The sequence below is a fragment of the Lygodium microphyllum genome, unplaced genomic scaffold, assembly GCF_053477565.2.
Source record: "Lygodium microphyllum isolate KBCC unplaced genomic scaffold, Lygodium_microphyllum_v1.1.10 scaffold_43, whole genome shotgun sequence".
NCBI lineage: Eukaryota > Viridiplantae > Streptophyta > Polypodiopsida > Schizaeales > Lygodiaceae > Lygodium > Lygodium microphyllum.
Genome location: NW_028229526.1, coordinates 811,626 through 833,495, shown reverse-complemented (window position 1 = coordinate 833,495; position 21,870 = coordinate 811,626). Strand labels below are relative to the sequence as shown.

General features: G+C 39.9%; 1 pseudogene across 1 annotated transcript in view; it reads right to left on the bottom strand.

Moving 5' to 3' along the window:
* LOC148008951 (uncharacterized) overlaps positions 1-19,350 on the bottom strand; it is a 41,172-nt pseudogene extending 21,822 nt beyond the window's left edge. Inside the window, exon 1 of the transcript XR_015689880.1 lies at positions 18,942-19,350. The product of XR_015689880.1 is annotated as an uncharacterized LOC148008951 (transcript). The remainder of the gene's footprint in view (positions 1-18,941) is intronic.
* Between the last annotated feature and the right edge of the window lie 2,520 nt (positions 19,351-21,870).

Here is a 21,870-nt window from a genome sequence, read left to right as displayed (position 1 = left end):
CAGCCAGGCAACTCCAGCTTGTGTTTGACAGTTTCGAGCAGTCACCCACTTCTCCAAGGGCACTTGGCACTCGTGTTTTGCAGCCAATTGTTGTTGCCTTCATCCCACAAATCACCTCCATGTTAGATATACCTTGTATTTTCCTCTAAGTCATTCTGGTGTGAACACACCCTACCCACAAGAACTTTTTACCCTCTACGTGACAGGTTCTTTTTCCCCACATGAATACACTTCAATGCATACCTTAGGGTTGTACCTTGTACATTCATACTTTTGATTCATTTTAGTGGAGTTACTCTTACACGCTGTCGGAGGGGTTTTTGTCGAAAGGTCGTATCCACCAAGGATCAGGGGTTGAAGGAAGTAGAGATAGGAGATGAAAGAGAAAAAAGAGAATAGACAAGAGGTAAACACGACAAAGACAAAGCACAATGAATTGAATCAATATGTATTGAAAGAACCTGGAATCCTTGCACTACACAGAAGCAATCTCCAGGCATTAGATCTCCTAGAGCTTCTTCATAGAACAAAACGTGCATCAAAATTACAGCTCCTTCTCTGCTGCTCAGAACCCAAATCTGATGGCTCCCTTGGCTTTGGAAGGGTGGTAAGACTGTGGGACACTTGGTCAGGGATCTCCCAGATCACTCCTTCCTCTTGGTCAGGGATCTCCCAGATCACTCCTTCCTCTTCCAGTTCAAAGTGCAGTTTTCAGCTTGTCAACAGCGATCGCGACGTCCGCGATTTCGTCAATCTGTCTTTCTTATGAAAAATCCAATAAATGGCCGAAAAAGCAACTTGCTTTTTACATGCCATCCTAATCTAGAAGCTTTTCTAACTTTTTCAAATTTTTTACAATAAATAATATTTAAAATAGGCTAAAATTATCCAAAAATCTAGTATTTTTGGATAATCCATGCCACTCACACTAGTACTAATGACTCAAATCACATTGACTCTCTTGATCAATAAGAAAGTCGCACGATGATACATTCCATGCTTTTTCACAGTGTCCGCATAGCATCACGACAACGCTTCTTTGTGACTACTCCCATTCTCACTCTCTACTCCATTTCTTGTCTAGCAAGTTGTCCATTCAATCCAACACTAGTATCAATGCCATTGTGCCACCTGCTTCACCACCATTGCTACATTAGTTTCATCGTCAATTATGATACATAGAGTATTTCTCAACATTGTTCCGCCGGCCAGCCACCATTGCTACATTAGTTTCATCATCAATTCGAACACACGGAGTCCTTCACAACATTACTGTCCATAGCCACCATCGCTCCAACCATCTTAGCCAATTTTTTGTTGTGCCCTCCCCCTCTGCACATGTTGCATGCAACCTCTCTCACTCTATAGATTGCACGTAGTCAATTCCTCTATAGAGCCCACACGCAACCCTACATGCAGTTCTGCATACAGCCTCTCAACTCTACCTACCACCTTTGTCACTGGGACGTGAAATTTTGAGATGCTTTAATCTTATTAATAACATTTGATTAAGTTACTAATCATATGTACAAGGTTGTTTGGCACATGTGATACACATGGTAGTTATTTCATGGTAACAGACCAAGGACCCCAGGGATACAATGGGTATCAAAGGCCAAAAGTTGTGACAAGTTAAGCCAGTTAGGCTTTGGTGGTCTGTTGGTGTCAATTTTGACCCTAGGACAATTGTTTGGCCAATAAGTATGAATAATGACACTAGGTACTAGCATTAATTAATAAATTAATGTCAATCTAATGGTCAACAAGGTCAGGGACCACTCCACATTGCAAAATGGCTTAACAAATTTAATTATGGATAGGCATATTTAATTTTGGTCAAGGTTAGAAGGGCTGAAATTAATTTTCAAAATTATTTAAATCTAGAAACTAATTTAATGGTTGGATAATACTGAAAATTGGGTTTAGAAGGCTGGCACTTGGCAAAAATACCCATGCAAACTAAGAAAACGTTTTTTGGTCCTAGTTTCCAACCTCTAAGAGAGAGAGAGAGGAGAGAGAGAGAGAGAGAGAGAAGGTGCTATATATCAAAATTCATACCAATTTTCAACCATTTGCTACAAAGAGAGAGCAACTAGAGGCCCTAGGGGATCAAGCACCTACAAGAGAAGGACCATCAAGATCAAGCAACAACAACTTAAGACTGGCGACAATAGTGTGGAGCCTCTCTAGTAGTAGGCAACAGCTATAGGGGCATATTTAATAGGTTACACGCAGAATTCAGCCATTTTCCACCATGAATCTTTGAATTTTCTCTCTCTATGGCATTCTCTCACCTATTCCAACCTATTCTCAAGAGTTCTCAGCTTATCTCAATCATTGGAGCAGATCTCAGCCAAATTTGGTGGACAACAGAGGAAATTCTACTATAAACCCTAAATTTCTGCAAATATTAGAGTTTAGCAACCACCTCAGGACCCATGCCATCAGTAGAAGGCATTGCTCACTAAATTCAGCACCTGAAATTTATGAAATCATCAGGGAATTCAAATGCCAACCCATCCATTGTGAATTTGGGGTAGCATTTGGCCTATTGGGATCCAATTAGAGCAAGTCTTGGGTGAAATTCAAGGGACAATTTTTCCCAATTTTTGTGCTGATTTTGCCTACAGTAGGGGCTCTTGGATCAACCAAGGAGATTATGGAGTCTCAGCTTGTACCCAATCCATTAGTCAATAAAGTTAGAAAAATACCAAAAGGGGTACCAATTTTGAGGCCAACAAGGTATCTACTATTCAACATTGTGAAGGTAATGTGTGTATTTCAATTTATGTTTATTTATTAATTGTTGTAATTAAGTGCTTAATTAGGAATTACCACCCTATCCGAGAAGGAGGCTAGTTTCAACCTCTCTCAAACATGTCATCATCTTCTCAACCCTACCTGCCATTTTCTACAAATCTAAAAAACAAAAACTCAAGAACACTAATTTTAGAATTTAGGGGTTTTCTAACATTTGTGCAATTTCCCATCCATCATCCTATCTTTGTCATTTTTTGTTGCCTAAAAAAACGCAAAAACCCTAAAAGTGTAGAAATCATAACTTTTGAATTCAAGCATTTTCAAAAATTTGTGCAATTTCCAATCCGCCTTGCCTATCTCATCCTGAATTTCAAATACATTTTTAATTGTACGGAGCCAAGTGCTCAAAAATTTGGGGTTTTCGACCAACTTAACCAATTTCTGTAATTCCTTGAAATTTTCATCAAAAAATATGAGATTTGTTTGATTCCCCTTTCATTGCATAAATCTTCATCAAATTTATAAAATTCAACAATTTCTCCAACATTTGTGTACAAAATTTGGGGATTTTCATCTAAATCACTTGATTCGACTTTGATTTCAATAGTGCTTCAATTAGCATCCTATAAATCTCATATTTGTACACATCTTCACCTAAGACCATCATGATCTAGATGATACACTTGCCCTGCAATCAATTGATATGGTTGTGTATTGGAGTACAATGTGTGTGGCTAAAATTTCAATATGAGAGCTTATTCCAAATGAAAAGAGAGATCTCCAATATATAGGTGTGGGGCTTGGGTGCCCAAAAGTGAAAAGTAGAGACTATAAATGACAAGTGGTTGCTGAAAATGACAAGTGTAGGAACACACTTGTCTCTTCAAAATGATATATATCCTATTCTAGATGCCATACGTCACTTTTCTAGAGAAAAAAGCTTCTAAACCTTTTACTCTAAAAATCTCTCAAATGGTTAAGAATTTAAGATAGCTGCTGAAGACAAAATTGTTTTTTGATAAACTCTGAAGCCTTTGACATGAATAAAATTTCCATTTAAGCAACTTCCAAAAAGAAGATGCCTGAGCGTCGCTTTCTTGATTGGGTGATCAAGGATTTCTTTTCAAGAATCTCAACTATATCATTAGCCCAACATGGAGTAAGATTCACTTTCTACAACTCTTCTTATATAGAGATCCAAAAAAATGGATATCTAAGAGATTATCCATGATTCATCAAGTATCCCAAATGGAGAATACTCAAGGGTAAATGGTTGTGTCTTAATCAAGATACATGTGATACTATCCTATGGATGTTGCTGTCATTTGTGAAGCTGATGAGCCCCAAGTATGAAAGATAAAGGATGATTGGCCCTTGAGTATAATGCATCAAGAAATTGCAATGTCAATGGAGAATCCACCTGTTAACTTCTATTTTAAACTAGATGGTAGCAAGATTCAAAGAGAAGCTGAGACACAATTACCAATGGAAAGTGTGTAGCTCCATATATCTTAGAAATTGTGGAGTCTTCTTGAATATCCCAATTTTATAAGTTGTATTACTAGATATTTTTGAAATTTTGACTACTAGAATACAAGTACTTTGCAATATTCTACGCTTACAATCTTCGAATTTTTTATTATTTTTCAACTTGCCATATGTTTATGCACTTTATTCAAAAATATTTAAACATGTCTACATGCATTTTAATTTCTTTAGTAAATACACATGGATCCGAGCATCCACCAAGCTCCCCTCCAAAATTAGTTGATAGACTACTTGTCTATTCTTGCACTTTGCAATGACCTTTTTGAGCATCTATGTAGTGGGGGAAGAGAGAAAGGTGGCTCCCTCCAAGTATTTCAACTTGTTGCTCCAATATTTCTACATGAACACCCAAACACCATATACATCGACATTTGCATTGATTGTAAACTCTTTCTCACCTCGTTTTATTTTTTAACCAATATTTTCGTACACAGGTGTTGAAACAAGTTGCATTTGTGTATTCAACATATGCAAACATGGCATATAATCAAAATGAGTTGTTTTGGATGCTTTTTGCTCTGCCAAGTTGGGTGGTACCGACTACTCTACTTGGTCGTACATGATGAAGCATGTATCGATCACAAAAGCATTTTTGGAATTTATCATGGGTTCAGAGGTACGACCAATAGGCCAGCCCTAGTGTACCTACAAAGGTTCTCAGCCATACAGTACCTATAAGTACTAGTGCTTCTACTTTAGGTGGTTCTACTGTCACTTTCAACTCTTCAAGAGTTATTGCTATTGCTCATTCTATAGCCAATCAGGCAAATTGGGATAGTATGATGCTCAAGCACACTCTTTGATTGCTCTTTCAATCAAGAGGCCCATTATTTGACACATCCGCTCGTGTCGAACTGTAAAAAGTGCTTGGACTAAGCTCGCATCTTTATATCAAATTAGGAATAAGACATATTGCTTGTTTGAGAAAACAATTAGATTCCAAGAAGAGGCATAAGGGGACTAGCATGATTGTCTATCTTACACGGATTATAGATTAGCATGAGCAATTGTTGAACATTAACAAGCAAATATCCAAGAGCTATCTTGTCTCTATTATGCTTGTTGGACTTTCACAATTCTATTAAACATTTACTACCACCTTACAACTAGTTTCTCAAGGCAAGGGACATCAATACTCTCTCGATAAGTTAACTGCAGTCTGCACTTCAATTGCAAAAGCAAGGTCGTATCAACCACTCTGCTACTATCTCGGATGATTAGGCCTTCACCTCCTCTCATCATAAAAACAAAGGAAAGTCATCCAGTTCTTCATTCAGCCACCAAAAGGGCATGGATAACCCATCATAAAAACAAAGGAAAGTCGTCCAGTTCTTCATTCGGCCATCAAAAGAGCATGGATAACCCATAGTCTTTTTCTTCGCCCAAAGAAGAGAACAAGCAAAAAAAAAAGAGATGCAACTATTGCTACAAGCCAGGGCATGAGATCTCCAAGTTTCGCAAACACAAGGTTGCAAAGGAGTTGAGAGAGAGAAATAAGAGAATTGGCACCACGTTGAGAGGGGAGCTAGCCCCTCCTTTACAAGAATTTATTAAAACAAACCACGAGCACCGAGTGCTTGAAACCTACACAAATGGATGATTTGCTACAATTCTAAAAATTAGGATTTTGAAACCCTAATTTCTATATACTTCTAGCAACAAGCTGATTTTCTTCTTTAGTGGTTGGACTATATCAAGGTAAGTAAAAAGTGCTTCTTGGGTGAGTGATAGATACGAGAGTACAAAGCATGTGACTTGAAATGACAACATGAAAGCTTATTAGAAATGAAAAGAGAGACCTCCAATATATAGATGTAAAGCTTAGGTCCTAAAAAGTAGAAACCTTAGTTACAAATAACAAGGGTTTACTAAAAATGTCGAGTGTTGAGCAAAATGACAAGCATAGGGACAATTGATCCTTCTAGATGCCAAATGTCCTATTCTAGATGCCACATGTCACTTTTCTAGAGAAAGGAGCTTCTAAACCTTCTAGTCTAAAAGTTTCTCAAATGGTTGAGAATTTGAATAACTGCTTGCAAAATTTCAAAGCCTCTGATGTGAAGAAAATTTCCATGTAAGCAATTGTTACATTAATACGGTAATTATGAGAGAGAAGCGCGAGGGATGACCGTCCGGGGGCCTTGAGCACCCGAACGGGGTCTAGGAGAGCCTAGAGAGTAAGAGATTCCAAGAATAGTAGGACTCGCCTGAAGCGGACGACTGGCAGAGGAAACGGGGAGAGAGGAGCCAGCACTTATCTAGGCGAGGTTGGGAGGTGAAAGGAAAAATCACTCATGCCATTTCAGACGCCAGACTTAACCATCGTGAGGAGTTTTTTGCTACCTCTCGTCATTCATCCACACGGGATACTCGTTATTGATGATAATACCACGCTGGTATCAGAGCCGACGGATTCTTCTGAAGAGTCGACGAGTTCTTCCGAAGAGTGGTCGACGGGTCCTTCTGAAGAGTCGACATACCCTTGCGAAAAGTTGTGGGTCCTGTCTTCACCGAGGCACGTCAGTCAACAAAGTCGACTACGACGGATGGAGAGTAAAACGGATTACGTTTTTCGTCAACAGTCCTGCAGGCGATTACGATGGGACTAAGTCCCACTTTAAACTTTAATCTTTAATCTTTTTGGTTCACAGCTTCTGTTCCCACGTGACCAGACAGGGGGTGATTAATTACACCCATACCCAGCGCTCCTACCGACAGGCCGTGCCCAGCTGCCTCATTCTTCCCGCCATCTCTACTTTACAGAGATCATTGACTTCTGTTTTATTGTAATCAAGGAAGTACCGCAACTTTGTATGCAAATTTTTTATATTTGCTTTCCAATTCCAATGTATTATGGAGGGGAAGGGGAGAGAGGGGGTAATCGAGGGCTCTAGTTCTGGGGACCATCCTATGGTAGATCCCCATGAAACGGAGATACAAGAAGAACAATGGGAAGAATTTTTTGCCACACGAGAACAATTTGATGATCTATCTGCTCATGTGCAGGCACAGGGGTTTCAAATGGAATTTCTAACTCAAAACACTCACCGAAATAAAATCTCAATTAACCTTATTACTAGAAAGGGATAAAAATAAGCTAGAAACCTCGGATATTCCATCTTCATCGAAAGATTTAGATGTGACTATGCGAGATCCTAAAGAACCCCACCAAAAGTTAAGGGATAACCCAGTGTTAAAAGATATGAAACCCCCTCAGTTTCACAAGGAGGAAAAAGACAAAAATAAAGACACTGTCTTTAATCTTTTCCAAAAATGGAAGGATTTGCACTAACTTAAAAATACTCCACCACATCTCCAAGCACTAGAGGCCAGTTTAACTTTGGGGCCAAAGGCATATAAATGGTGGCGAACTTTAAAGGAGGCAAATAAAATACCTGAAACTTGGGCTCAATTTGAATCAATCTTTTTAAAAGAATTCCTTGCCAAAAATGAAATGGAAAGAAATTGGAAAGATTGGGATTATGTCAGACAAAAGGGAAGACCCCTGCTAACATATCTGAAGGACTATCGTGAGAGCCCAAGACTAAGGAATTGGAAACCTCAAAATTTGTAGGAAAATTTAAAAGAAAAATGCCATTTCTTAAGGGCAAGAAACAACCCTTTGAAAAGAAACAATATGTAAGGCCAAAATTAAGTCAAGATGACTTTGATAAGGCCAAAAAAGAAAGGTTGTGTTTCAATTGCCTATCCCCTAACCATGCTGCTTGGAATTGCCCTCAAAGGAAAAAGAGGGAAGATAAAGGAAAGGATAAGGACAAAGCCAAGGGAAAAGAAAAACAAATCCATGTAGTGCGAACCCTGGAATAAAAGGGGCATGAAAGGTATAAATCTTTAGAGGTCTTGCACAAGGATGTACAACACAGGTGTTGTATGTCAACTTCTATGTGGCACCCTACTTTTAGGCCACATGATTTAGTTAGAGTGCATGGATTGATAACTGGAAAGAGGGATAAAGTCATGATTGATGACTCTGCTACCCACAATTTCATAAATTATGCACTTGTCAAAAAATTGAAACTTCCCCAACAAAAGACTGGGCATCAATATGTTGTTCGTATGACGCAAGGTCAGGATAATAAAATATGGGATACAATGGTATCCAATTTGGAAATTGAGATCCAAGGATATAAAGATAAACTTGATTTCCAAATTATGAATATGGAAAGAGCCAATATTGCTTTAGGGAGGGAGTGGCTATGGGGATTGGAACCATCCTTAAAACATAGTTATCATCATAATACACTGAAATTTGAAAGGGATGGTAAGACTTTTGTGATTCAAGGTGAACGTGAAGTATCTCATAACCCTTCGTTGTGTTCCACTGAAGTTCAGAAGCTGATAAAGAAGGACGCTTGTGAGGTATATATGTTATGGTCTCTTCCTATACAAAACACTTTTACTTTCTGTAATATTAAGCAACAATTTTCTTATGTTTGTGAGTTGAATGTAAGTAGTGAATTAAGTGGTTTGTTAGATGAATTTAAAGATGTGTTTCCTTGTGATTTACCAAGTGACCTTCCACAAGATAGGGGTGATATAAATCACCCAATTGACACAAATAGGGATACACACCCTATTTCTAAACCACCTTATAAGTTAAGTGAAACACAGCACCAAGAAGTTGAAAGACAAATTAAGGATTACCTTGATAAAGGGTTTATACAACCCAGCAATTCACCTTGGGCTTCGCCAATTTTACTGGTAAGGAAAAAAGATGGTTCTATGCGACTTTGTGTTGATTATAGAGCACTTAATAAGATAACAGTGAAGAGTAAATTTCCTATGCCCAGAATAGAAGCTCTTTTTGATCAATTACAAGGGGCAAAATTCTTCACAAAGATAGACTTAAGATCAGGCTATCACCAAGTAAGAATTAAGGCACAGGATGTTCCTAAGACAGCATTTCGTACTAGATATGGGCATTATGATTTTTTGGTGATGCCTTTTGGCCTCACTAATGCACCAGCTACCTTTATGAAGCTGATGAATAGTGTGTTACGGTCCTATCTAGGACACTTTGTAGTAGTCTTCTTGGATGATATCTTGATCTTTAGTAAATCAAGAGAAGAACATTTGGAACACTTACGATTAGTATTCCAATTGTTAAGAACACATTCACTTTATGTGAAGAAAACTAAATGTGAATTCTTCGCACAAGAGGTCAAATATTTGGGGCATATTATCTCGAAAGATGAAATCAAGATGGATCCAGAAAAAGTAAGGGCAATTATTGAATGGCCATCTCCAAGGAACCTGGAAAAGCTGCAGATCTTCCTAGGATTATCTAGATTTTATCGTAGATTCATTCGAGATTATGCCAAAATAGCTGTTCCAATGACAGACCAACTTAAAGGGCAAGGGAAGAGCTTTAATTGGGGAACAGACCAAAATGAAAGTTTTCAAAAACTTAAGGTAGCTATTGCTACAGCTCCAGTACTATTAATTGTGGATGCCAATGAACCATTCGTGGTTGAAGCCGATGCCAGTGATAAGGCGATAGACGCGGTCTTATTACAAGAAGGTCGACCAGTTGCTTTTGAAAGCAAGAAATTAGACCGTGCAAAACGGAATTATTCTGTTTATGAGAGGGAGTTGTATGCAATAGTGCATGTAATGAAGAAATGAAGGCACTATTTGTACGGTGCCAAACTTTTGATCTTGTCGGATAGTGAAAGCATTAAGTGGCTTAATGACCAACCAAATCTACAAGGGCGTAAAGCCAGATGGGCCGAACTCCTTCAAGAGTTCGACTATGAGATAAGGTATAGAAAAGGGATGTATAATATAGTGGCTGATGCACTCAGCAGAATGCCCATCATAAATGAATTGAGTTTTACTCAGTTCACTTCCGATTTGCTTGAATCCTTAAAAGGAAAATGCCAGGTTGATCCGACATATTCCAACATATGGGAAGCAATAGAAAATGGGGATCCAAATGGAAAGGCCTCCACTGAGGAAGGAATATCTGAGGATGTTCAACAAGGAAATGGAGCATCAGGGGTTGCTCAAATCGGATTCAAGTGGAAGAATTTTACCATTGATAATGGTTATTTGCTCTATAAGGGTAGAGTATGTGTCCCGAAAGATGAAGAAATAAGGCGCCAGATACTCTTTGAGTGTCATGATACCCCTAGCAGGGACATCCAAGAGTTAATAAGACTTATAGTCTTATTAAAAGACAGTTCTATTGGCCTGGAATGAATAAGGACGTCCTTGACTATGTGGTCAAATGTAATAAATGCCAGGTTAATAAAGCTGAAATATTAAAAATGGAAGGACTTGTCCACCCATTAGAGATTCCTTCGGGAAAATGGGAGAGTATCTCCATGGATTTTATTGTTGCATTACCCAGAACACAGAGAGGGCACGACTTTGTGTGGGTGATTGTGGATAGGTTAACCAAAATGACTAGGTTTATTCCAACTTTAACTAAAGTTAAAACACCAGAATTTGCTAGATTATTCGTAGAGAACATATACCGATTGTATGACCTTCCAGCAAATATAGTTTCCGATCGGGATAGAAAATTTGATAGTCAATTTTGGCGTGCTGTATTTAGGAAGTTGAATACTAAACTTAGCATGAGTACGTCGGACCACCCGCAAACTGATGGGTAAACTGAAAGGGTTAACCAAATCCTTGAAGATATGCTCAGGGCATATGTAAGTAAAAGGCAAACTAATTGGGAAGAGTATCTACCGATAGCAGAGTTTGCATATAATAGTACTAAGCACTCTTCCACTGAATATAGTCCATTTATCTTAATGTATGGGTTTCAGCCCAGAGCTCCTCATGCAATAGGACTGCATAAGAAAAAGGTTCAGGCAGCCAAGGACTTTTTGGAGAATATAAATAACATGTTAAAATTTGCTCAAGAAAATATTAAGAAAGCTCAAAATCGAGCTAGAGCTTATGCAGATCCTCACCGAAGAGACATCTCCTTTGAAGAAGGAGAATTGGTCTATCTTAAGGTGCCTGAACAAACTAAAACCATGAAAACAAGACGATGTCCAAAGCTTTCACCCAAGTATTGTGGTCCTTTCACAATACTTAAAAGGGTGGGAGAACAAGCTTACAAGCTCCAACTACCTGCTGGTAGTAAGACACATCCGGTTTTCCATGTAAGCAAGCTAAGGAAGAAGCTGGGTGATTTGGATAATCTAATCTTAAATGATAACATTGAGGAGCTATTAGATGACGAATCTAATCCACATGAACCAGAAAGAATATTAAATGTTCGTAATAGACGAACAAGGAATACTATTTATCAAGAATGTTTGGTCAAATGGAAAGATTGTCCAGAAGAAAGCTCAATACGAGAGCGAGTAAGTACCCTAAGGAAAAGGTTTTCCAATTTACAGTTGGACCTTCCAAGTATCGTTTTCGAGGACGAAACCGATTCTTAAGGGGAAGGAAATGTTACATTAATACGGTAATTATGGGAGACAAGCACGAGGGATGACCGTCCGGGGGCCTTGGGCACCCAAACGGGGTCTAGGGGAGCCTAGAGAGTAAGAGAGTCCAAGAATAGTAGGACTCACCTGAAGCCGACGGCTGGCAAAGGAAACGGGAAGAGAGGAGCCAGCACTTATCTAGGCGAGGTTGGGAGGTGAAAGGAAAAATCACTCGTGCCATTTCAGACACCAAACTTAACCGTCGTGAGGAGTTTTTTGCTACCTCTCGTCATTCATCCACACGGGATACTCGTTATTGGTCATAATACCACAATAACTTTCAAAAATAATAATCTTCTAAAATTTAGGCATTGCTAAATTTAGATTCTAGAGAGCTTCATTGTACAGATCCATTGGTTCATGGTTTGTTTATTTGATCATGAGCATCTAGTTTCGCTTTATGAAACCACTCATTATATGGGCTTCTAGTCAATGTGACTACATGAGTGAAAAAGTCTTAGTCATCTAGGCTTTCTGATCAATCTGATCACCCGACTAGACTTTTATTTTCTCTTGGGTATCTCACCAATGATAGCCAAGTATAATTATGGGGTGTTCTGGCCATTGGAATAGAAAGAAGAACATTTAACTATATTTTGAAACACTCGAATAATACAAGTCACCTTTCAAAGTATACGAGCATCAAATTAGTATGAATCATTGAGTCAATATGTCTTGGTAACAATTGATATATAAAAGGATGGTGACATCTTATGACCTCACCATACATGATGTACACCTTTCAGCAAAAAACAGTGTGCAACATTGGTATTTTGATAGCTAGCAAGTATATCACCTCATATAGGCATCTTTAAGTTTCTTTGGTTATTGCTACAGAGGGGGGGTATTGTCACAATGTCAAGAAGGCTACCTATACAAACAACGGCATTGGGAAAACCCTCATCATTGCACTCAATGGGGATGTCGTCACCTTAAAGGATGTTTTATAATATGTACTTGGCATTTAGAAGAACTTATTATTTGTATCAATCATTGCTACTAGTGGCTTTGAAGTTTGCTTTGTTGGGCCACCATATGTAGCTAGGAACCCACATGATGATGATATGACAGTCATCACTAATAATTTGTAGTAAATGAAAATGCTAATGTTTGCATTTTCAGCCTGGAGTGGTCACACTTGCAACAATCCCCAAAATAGTGGACAATGTCCAACAAGTGAGACTGACTGACGTATGCAAAAACTGCCAAGGAAATGCACACAAAATCCCAACTGGAGGAGAAAATGCACTGAAAGGCAATAAACCAACGACTCTAGAATGAGCTACCTTCTCCATCAAAACAAGTGACACATAGGTCAGAGCTCCTAAAGTCCTCGTCTAACTAGGCTCACAGGCAAGAGATGACGAGGCATGACAATCATGACTACTAACAATGTTGTCCAACTATCATCAACTGCAGCCTCCACATGGCGCTTATCCACTACTGTTGGCAACAATTTCCAGCTCCTGGCAACTACATCTATTGCCCCAAACCTGCTAGATTTGCTGTCCCAACTAGCCACCCTGCTGATCAGTATCATCATCTGCTTCAGCCAGCTAGCACCTTGCTGTTTACAGCCTTGCTGATCAATTCTCAGCCTTGTACAGGTGTACAGCACTGCTCCGTTTACCATATTTCAGCCTCCAAACCACTGCATTTTGGTGACCAGCCTGCTGCTCTTCCATGTTCAGCACTCTTTCAGCTCCGACTTGTGCTTATAGCGCTCGAGATCCATCTCCGGTGGACATCACACTCCAACTACATCCATTGCTCTGCCTTTGAGCATTTTGTACACTCTTTCCTTCATTTACAGCATTGGTTCATTAACTTCGAAGTTCTCTTTCTTCCTTTGTTTGTGTTTGTGTTTTTGCATTTAGAGTTTTTGGGTTATTGCCTGAGTTATTGTGTTTTAGTCATGTTTAAACATTTTATGTTTTCTCAATGCAAACCCTAGCTTATCTTCACATGGTACCAAAGTTGGAGCTCTTGTAAAGAGTATCCTATGGCTATCATGGAAAGCTTGGTTTTGTGCGAGACACACAATCAATTCACAATGTCTCAAACTCCTCCTTCCTAAAATCCTACTATGTCTTATCAAGATTCTCCATCATTGGAGGCCCAGGAGGCATTATGGACTCAATAAGGAAGACAATGCTTGATCTTCACGTTCTTCTTTTTGGCCAGATACACATTTCATGACAAATGAGGAGTTCCAAAAATACTTGCACCTCAAGTATGGTTGTAGCTACCACTCTCCAACTCTTAAAAATCTTGCTTCTAATCCACCTCAATCGGTTGGTGAGGCTAGCCACCTCTCCGATCAAGGAAAACATACAACGTTTGGGACAAGCAATGATCCATTTTCTTCATCACAACCAAGCCCAATGTTCAATTTGTCTAGCCCCTTTGAGTTATTTGAATCAAAACCCTCCCCCATTTTTCCTTTTGATGTGCAACATCCAAATAATTACAAGTTTGAGTATAAATATGTAAATTGAGGAGGCTTTCGAAACAGACATACATCCACTTGTGTATCTAACACTTCTGTTTCATATGAGCATAATATTAGTAGTTCTTTTTCTCAAACTCCTTCCATCCCTCCATCTTCTAGTCAAAACATAGATTTTCTTACTTTTACTTTCAATAATTTAGGATTGCACTCCACATCTGCATCCAACACGCTAGGATTTGGATTATTTGTTTCAATTTCTAGTACCTTTCCTTTTTCATCACCAAATGTTAGCTATCCACTAGTGAATGCCACTCTACACTTTGGTACATCATTAGCAAGAATTTCATAGTAACATGAAACAAGTTTTGGGGATAGGAACAAGAACAAGAATGGGGGCAGGAATTGCCATTCCTTGTTACCATGACAAGGGGCTCTAACACGGAGATGGGACTAGGATGCTCTGGAGACGAGATGGGACTGGGACAAGAAGCTAAAAAATGGCCATCCCCTATTATTATGAGAGATTTCACCTTTTAACATTGTGCCTTGCACACACTTGCAAGTGAGCACATTTCTCTACCCTCGAACAACTCTGAAGGGGATCCCCCTCACTATCCCTAGACATTCGACCCCCCATCCATTGGCCTCTTAGACGCACAGATTTCCATCGTCCTATGGTGCGTTGTCCCTCACTCCATGAGTCACTCCCACGCAAAAATTTCCATCCCGACCTATTGTGTCCCCATCCCTCCTCCTTGGGCTACACATCTAACCATCATGCCCATGCCTAGTCAACCCTCACCTACTTTTGGATCCATTGTGCACACATCTTGAATCTAACCATCCCTTTTCATTTCCCCCAAGGAACATAGATGCTTAAAAGAAAAACAACACTCACTCCACACCAAAAAAAAGATTCAAAGTCGTTCCATCTACCTTTGCAAGTCCTAGTAGGCTACTAGGCAATCCATGAGCACCCTTTGTTTGATGTCTTGGCCTCTCTAGGGTGACCCTTTGAGCTCCCTTAGTAAGATAACCATTGCCTCTATAGTCTTGGTAGATCCTTGGGCAACCATTGCCTCTATAGTCTTGGTAGATCCTTGGGCAACCAACATGCACCCTTGGTCCAATTTTCTGGTTGATTTGGGGTAGGACACCTTCGGATGATTAGGGGCTTGAGCTATGTTTACAATCTCTTCCTTGATTCAATTTTGGGCCTAAGAGGGGATTTTGAGCTAAAAATGTGTTATAAACTAAATAGCTCTTTAAAACAACCCCAAAACATGTAAATTAATCAAAGCTTCATGAAATGGTGCATGGTTCTAGAGAGAGTCTCTATTCCATAATGCAAAACCCTAATTTGGGAGGATCCACTCATCTATAAATAGATGGGCTGTACAACACTTAGCACTATCTCATATTTTCAAGTCCTCCATCTGCCAGTGTCAACTTCTCCACTACTATCTACATCTCTTTGTGGCGGATACCTCAATTTGTGGCGATGATCAGCCTTCTTCAGCACCTAGCAATCAATATATTGCCCTCTACACCTTGTGTTTGCTGCATCTAGTAGCTTTTTAGCTTATTTGCACTGTCTCCAACCATCATCTATTGTCAAAGAGGCCCCAAACAACTACATTAGCTACAGCCAAGCACACTGCATTTGACAATTTCTAACCATCACCCACTCCTCCAAGGACAATTGACCAATTGTTGTCACCTTCATCCTATAATCATCTACAGCTTGCTGCCCACTGTTTAGAGTTGCCCCTATGTGTTCAACCTAATCTAGACTCTCCACATTTGTGTTTGCTGCTACTAATCACATCCAAGTATTTTTGGCCTAATATGAGCATTGACTCTCTTGAGTTGCTTATAGACTATAGTATAGTGTGTTCTCTTTGGGATATGGGTTTGTTTGCATGTGACAGTGCACTTGGGTTGAGCTCTAATTGTTGTTCCTTTTACACATCACAATCCCTATATTCATGAGCAGATTACAAAGTGTATTTCAAGCTATCAAGTTGGCAAAGGGGCAACTTGCCATGGAAAAGGAGCTTGGGAGTATCAACCAAAGTGGGACATGGACCTTGGTAGATCATCTGAGTCATAAGAAGGTCATAAGTACAAAGTGGATTTTTTATACAAACGTCAAAGCTAAAAGCTGATGATACTTTGGACAAATGCAAGGTTCACCTTGTTATGCAAAAGTTTCACCAAAAGCATGGTATTGACTATGACCAAGCCTTTGCTCCTACAGTGTAATTGACATCCTTCCACATTCTTCTAGAATTGGCCTCCCAACACCGATGGCCTAAATATACCAAATGGATGTTAAGGGTGCCTTTCTAAAGGCCTACTTAAATGAGGAAGTCTACATGACTAATGGATGATTTCCTTAGATCTCACAACTTCCATTTGTCCCATATGACCCTAATCTATATATCAAATTAGCTTCAAAGTGGCTCAACTATGTGCTTTTCTAAGTAAATAATCTTTTCATCACAAATTCTCTTATTGCCACTATTTCTAATTCACCACTTTTAAGATGGCCTATCTCAACCTTCTCTCCTATTTCCTGGGCATGAAGATTGTGCAATATCGAAAGGGTTTTTTTGTGTCATAGCAAAAGTATACCCTTCAATTAGTGGATCAATATTGCCCTCTAAAGACACAAGGAATGGTCACACCATTAGATCCCACTATGAAGCTAACCAAGGACTCCAATGCACAACTGTTTGATGAGCACACCTACCATTCAATAGTGAAAAGATACTTTGGCTCATACACATTCACCCTGACTTAGCATATTCTAACTCCATACTAAGTCAATACTTCAATGCACCAAAGCATTCACATCGGATCTCACATCTACATTTGTGAAGGAATATCAAATGTACTTTATTCTTATGGCTTGTCTTTTAGTGAAGGACAACCTACAAGGGCCACACCAACTCTAATTGGGCTGAAGTTGGGCTTAAGACTTGGATACCCAACACTCCCATACAACTCCAATTCTTATCCTTTCCAAATGCTTGTTACAAGTGTAAACAAGGATACATGAGCATGCACAAGAGCATTGCCCTTTAGTTATTAGAACTCTTTCCTAAAATTAGGCCACTTAACTCGAGTTAACTAGGGATAATTTGTCAAAGAAGAATCAACTCCTCACGATACCCTTGTAATAGCATAGTCCCTAATGGGCATGCTAACAAATAGGTCGTTCTGTCAACAACTTACGACGACTACCAAACAAGTGGAAAAAGACAACACGAGAATGCAAGAACAAGTTGGAAAAGTAATTGTGATAGCTACTAGTCAATCTCTCTCCCTTCTAGTTCCTCACAAAACTCCTTGACAACACCAAGAGCAAACCTTTACTATTCAACCAACATTCTATCAATCAATAGTTGTCAATGCTCCACATTACCAACAAAGCCTACTACTATGCATGTTAAATACCAAGTGGCTGATGGCAAATATCCAACTGAATGCTTGCAACCTTCTTGTACTCATACAAGGGTTACGTGGACCCTGTGTCAAAAGTGGCTAACTAATCTATCATTAATCAACAACACTATGACAAAGAATATGTAAGAGCATTATCATATAGCCCTCTTCATTCTAAGACATGATTTATTATCTTCGATGATAGCTCTGTCCTTATTGCCAACAAGAAGCTCCTAGCCATTGAGAAATCACGAACGAGAAATTCTGATACCACCCTATAGAAAACCATCACAGCAGCAAAGCAACAAATACAATCATCTCTAAAAGAAAAGGCTGTGTCAATGTCTCACTATATTCTGCTCCAATGACAGGTCACAAAAGATGAAATAAAAGAAACATGACTACTTTGTGGTGCCAACTCATCTGATAGAACGGAGAAAGATGGGATGAAGAGGCTTTAGGCAGAACAAAACTAGCATGTCTGAGAATAACTTGATAATGCATACCGAAGTCTTTATCAACCCTGCTATTTCTTTTCCTCTTCAATCCGATTGTGTACCGGATGATTAATCATAAGGAGCCCTCAGTACCAAATAGGTTTGTGGAAAACGTTAACTTGCATAGCACATGATGACGCTCCTTTGTAGCACTAGCCAGTCAGAGCTTTACCACATTCATGATCTCAAGTCGCTTCATACCATAGTGCTCACAGATTTACCATGTTGTTACGGCAAGACTTTGGCCAGCAGTGATTGTTCGCTCGACCAAACATGAATGCCAAACCAGAAAAGAAGAAGATTGCAGCCTCATGCAGCTGAAACAGCTGTGATCTCGTTGCATGTCACATGGTAAACAAAAATGGAAAGAAAAACTGTGAGAGCTAGTAGCAGGTTTCACTTAATTAGTGTCTAGCATCACAATTAAATACACCAGACCGAAGGTAGTGAAAAATATGCTGCTACGGTCGTAGGATTTGGAGTTATTAGGACTAAGAGTACTATTTTACAGGAACTGTCGATGACATTGTCGGGGGACACAACCGCTGGGTTAATAAATTTCTCCAACTTTCCCAGTGCGCTGTCAATGGCATTGCTCTACATCGAATCAACAGAATCTGATGTCGAAATGTTCAGATTTCGTCTTTTTTCACAATTCGAATCATGGCCATTTCTCGGGGCTTAAATGCGACTGCATGCATGACGCTACTTCCAAAACTATGTCCCTATTTTTCAAAGGTATCAAAGGGGGAGGATTACCAGGCCACAATGGATTGATCTCGGAATACCATCCAGGGATGCCAGTGGAGAGGTTCGCTCGACCGGAGCCAGGCTTGACAGCATCGACGATGGCGGAGGGATCCATGCCACGGGCGCAGCAGAATTGGTTTGGCATTTTGAATACGCCATTGCTGGTGGCGGGGGCGGGAGCGGGCGCCGGTGACGACGGCGATGACGATGATGATGGTGGCTTGGGCCTTTTAAAACGCAAATCATCCTCCTCGTCGATATTGGCGGCGGCAGCAGGAGCCTTTAAGCTGTCTTCCATATCCAGACGCCGGTGAAGGAGAGGGAGGAGGAGGAGGAGGAGGAGGAGGAGCAGGAGCAATTGATGCAAAAACACATGAAAAAGCACGCATGCTCGTATGAATTTTAAAAGGGAGTCAGAGAGGGGGGTACTATTGGAATTGCTACTATACTAAGTTAATTTAAATATACAAATATTAATAATAGTTTTTTTAATTATTATTGCGATAGTGTTACTAGCTTTATAGGCGCCTATCTGAACCTACCTGCATAGCGCATAATACGGCAGGCCCTGGTTTTATAACGGCGGTTAAGCTGGCCAAAATGCGACGATTAAAAGAATATGGGATTTTCTGATGGATGAAAACTTAAAAAGTCCTTCTCGCAGGTGGGCCCCACAATCAAACACAAGAAACAGGAACCACGTGTCCGTTCGTCGAAATGCTTGCAAATTGAGTGAGACTGACTTGACTATCCCCCCATCAGAGTCACAGAGTGTCTCTCTCTTTCTTCTCATTTTCGGATAAAGGGCTTAGGCCCCGGGCCCCGCCTCCCCCAGAGGCCGGGGCCCGGCCCGCCCCTCTCCCAGCTCGCTCTCACTCGCTATCGTAAACACACGCACTCACCTCTCTCTCTCTCTCTCTCTTTCTCGCCCCTTGCTTCTTAAGGTTTCCTTTCTCCCTCGGGGGCTTTCGTCTGCTGGGGACGTTCATCTTTTTTACCCCCTGGCACTTTCTTCCTTTTTCTCCATTCGCACGACCCCGCGCCCCTCGGGCCAACCCCCACCTGTCTGTCTCTCTCTCTCGTATTCACATGTGTGGATGGATACACACACAGATGTATACGTGTACACGATTGATAGACGCCTGCAGGCTGCCTTCGCATCGTGGCACCTGTTTATACGGTATCGTGATTCGTCGTTTCTTCCATCCTGGGGTACGACTTCGTCCCCGCACTAGGGCTTCTCTGCACTAGACAAACTCGTTTGAAGTTTCCTATTCGTAGCCCTGATTTTGAAACGTCTCCTGTCGCGTTGGCCAACCAAAGCATAACTCCCAAAGACTTATCATCTATAGATAGACGAGTCACCTCGAGGATCTAAGGTAAAGGGCCCAATAGATTGTCATCTAACAATCCTCCATTATAAATTCATTTTCCAAGTGAGTTGCATAAATGTTTTTTAATGGTTAAATTATTTATATTATTATGTAAAACTCAAAGAAAAAATATTAAGACATTTTGATATTTTTATCAAGTAGCCTTAGTTACAAATGAAAGGTTTATAAAATAGGGACAGTGAAGGGTCAATAGAGTGGCACTCGAGGATACATTGTTTTAGGGTTTTACAAAATCTAAAATATAAAAAAATTTACATGGCTCAATTGTTTGACTTAAGTTAAGCTCATTTGTAATTTTTAAAAATTCATATTATATTGTTAAGTAGCTTTAAAAGCCACATCTTTCTTGTAAAATTGTCACTCAATTAAGGTGGGGTGTGTTTTCCTTTTGGAGGGCACTACATTATTGGCCCCTTTACCGTGGTACGATACCACATATTCATTATGGGATGATGGGAGCCTCCAAATGTCAAAAGATGAAAACCCTCAAGATTGAGCCTCTAGAGTCTAGACTTTTATATTCCCTAATGATTTAAAACCCCTTGAAATATAGCCATATTCCTAATCAATGAGATTTTTTTTAAATAATGCATGGTATATATTCCTATCTAACCCCTTGAAACATAGCCATATCCCTCATCAACCAATTTGGCTTCATCCATGGGAGAAGAATTTACGATGCAGTACGAATCCGTTTTTCTCTGTTGACAATGCCCTTAGCTCACAAGCTGTATGAATCTGATTTTCTCTATTAACTATGCCCTCAGCTCACAAGTTGATATTTGTCCTGATCAACATGGACTAGGATAAGATGTATGACAGGGTCAACTAGTCCTTCATCTAGGTAGTCCTCTCGGCAACAAAGTTTGGCTCTGTCTTCATCAACTTAATGGCTACCCTCTTCAAGGAGGCTGCAACTACAGTGAGCATCAATGGTGCTTTGACTACCCCCTTCACCCTGTGTTGGTCTATTAGGTAGGGATGCCTCCTACTCTTTGCTCTCATCATCGATCCTCTCCTTTGGAAAATCGACCAGCATCTCCGACTCAACAACATTAAGGAGCTCCCTCTCCTAAACAGGTACCAAATTACTATACAGTTCTTTACCAATGATAATGCCTCAATTGTGGGAGCCCACAGAGCCTAGGTTTCCAAGCTACTAGAGGTATATACTGAATTCTCTCAACTCTCTATTTTCAAAGTCAATCAACCTAAGATTGATCTCATATATCTCTCGTGGAAGGGACCCAAGCAATGGATCTTGCAAGTGGGCTTCAAGGTGGTTAATAAGAGAGAGAGAGAGAACGCCTGCGATACCTCGAGGCCCCTATTGGAGTTCGTTTGTTTATAACACAAATATTTAACCGATTTTTAATCAAGTTTTAAGGCAAGATAAGAGATTAGTTTGGTCTTCAACTTACCTTTACTAGCAAGCGGACTGTAATCAAGAGTATTCTAGCTTTGGGTACTGCTTATGCCGCCTCAATGGGACAAATATAGATACCAGCATTGGTCCCTCCACGGGCCCATGCTTTCTACTTGAT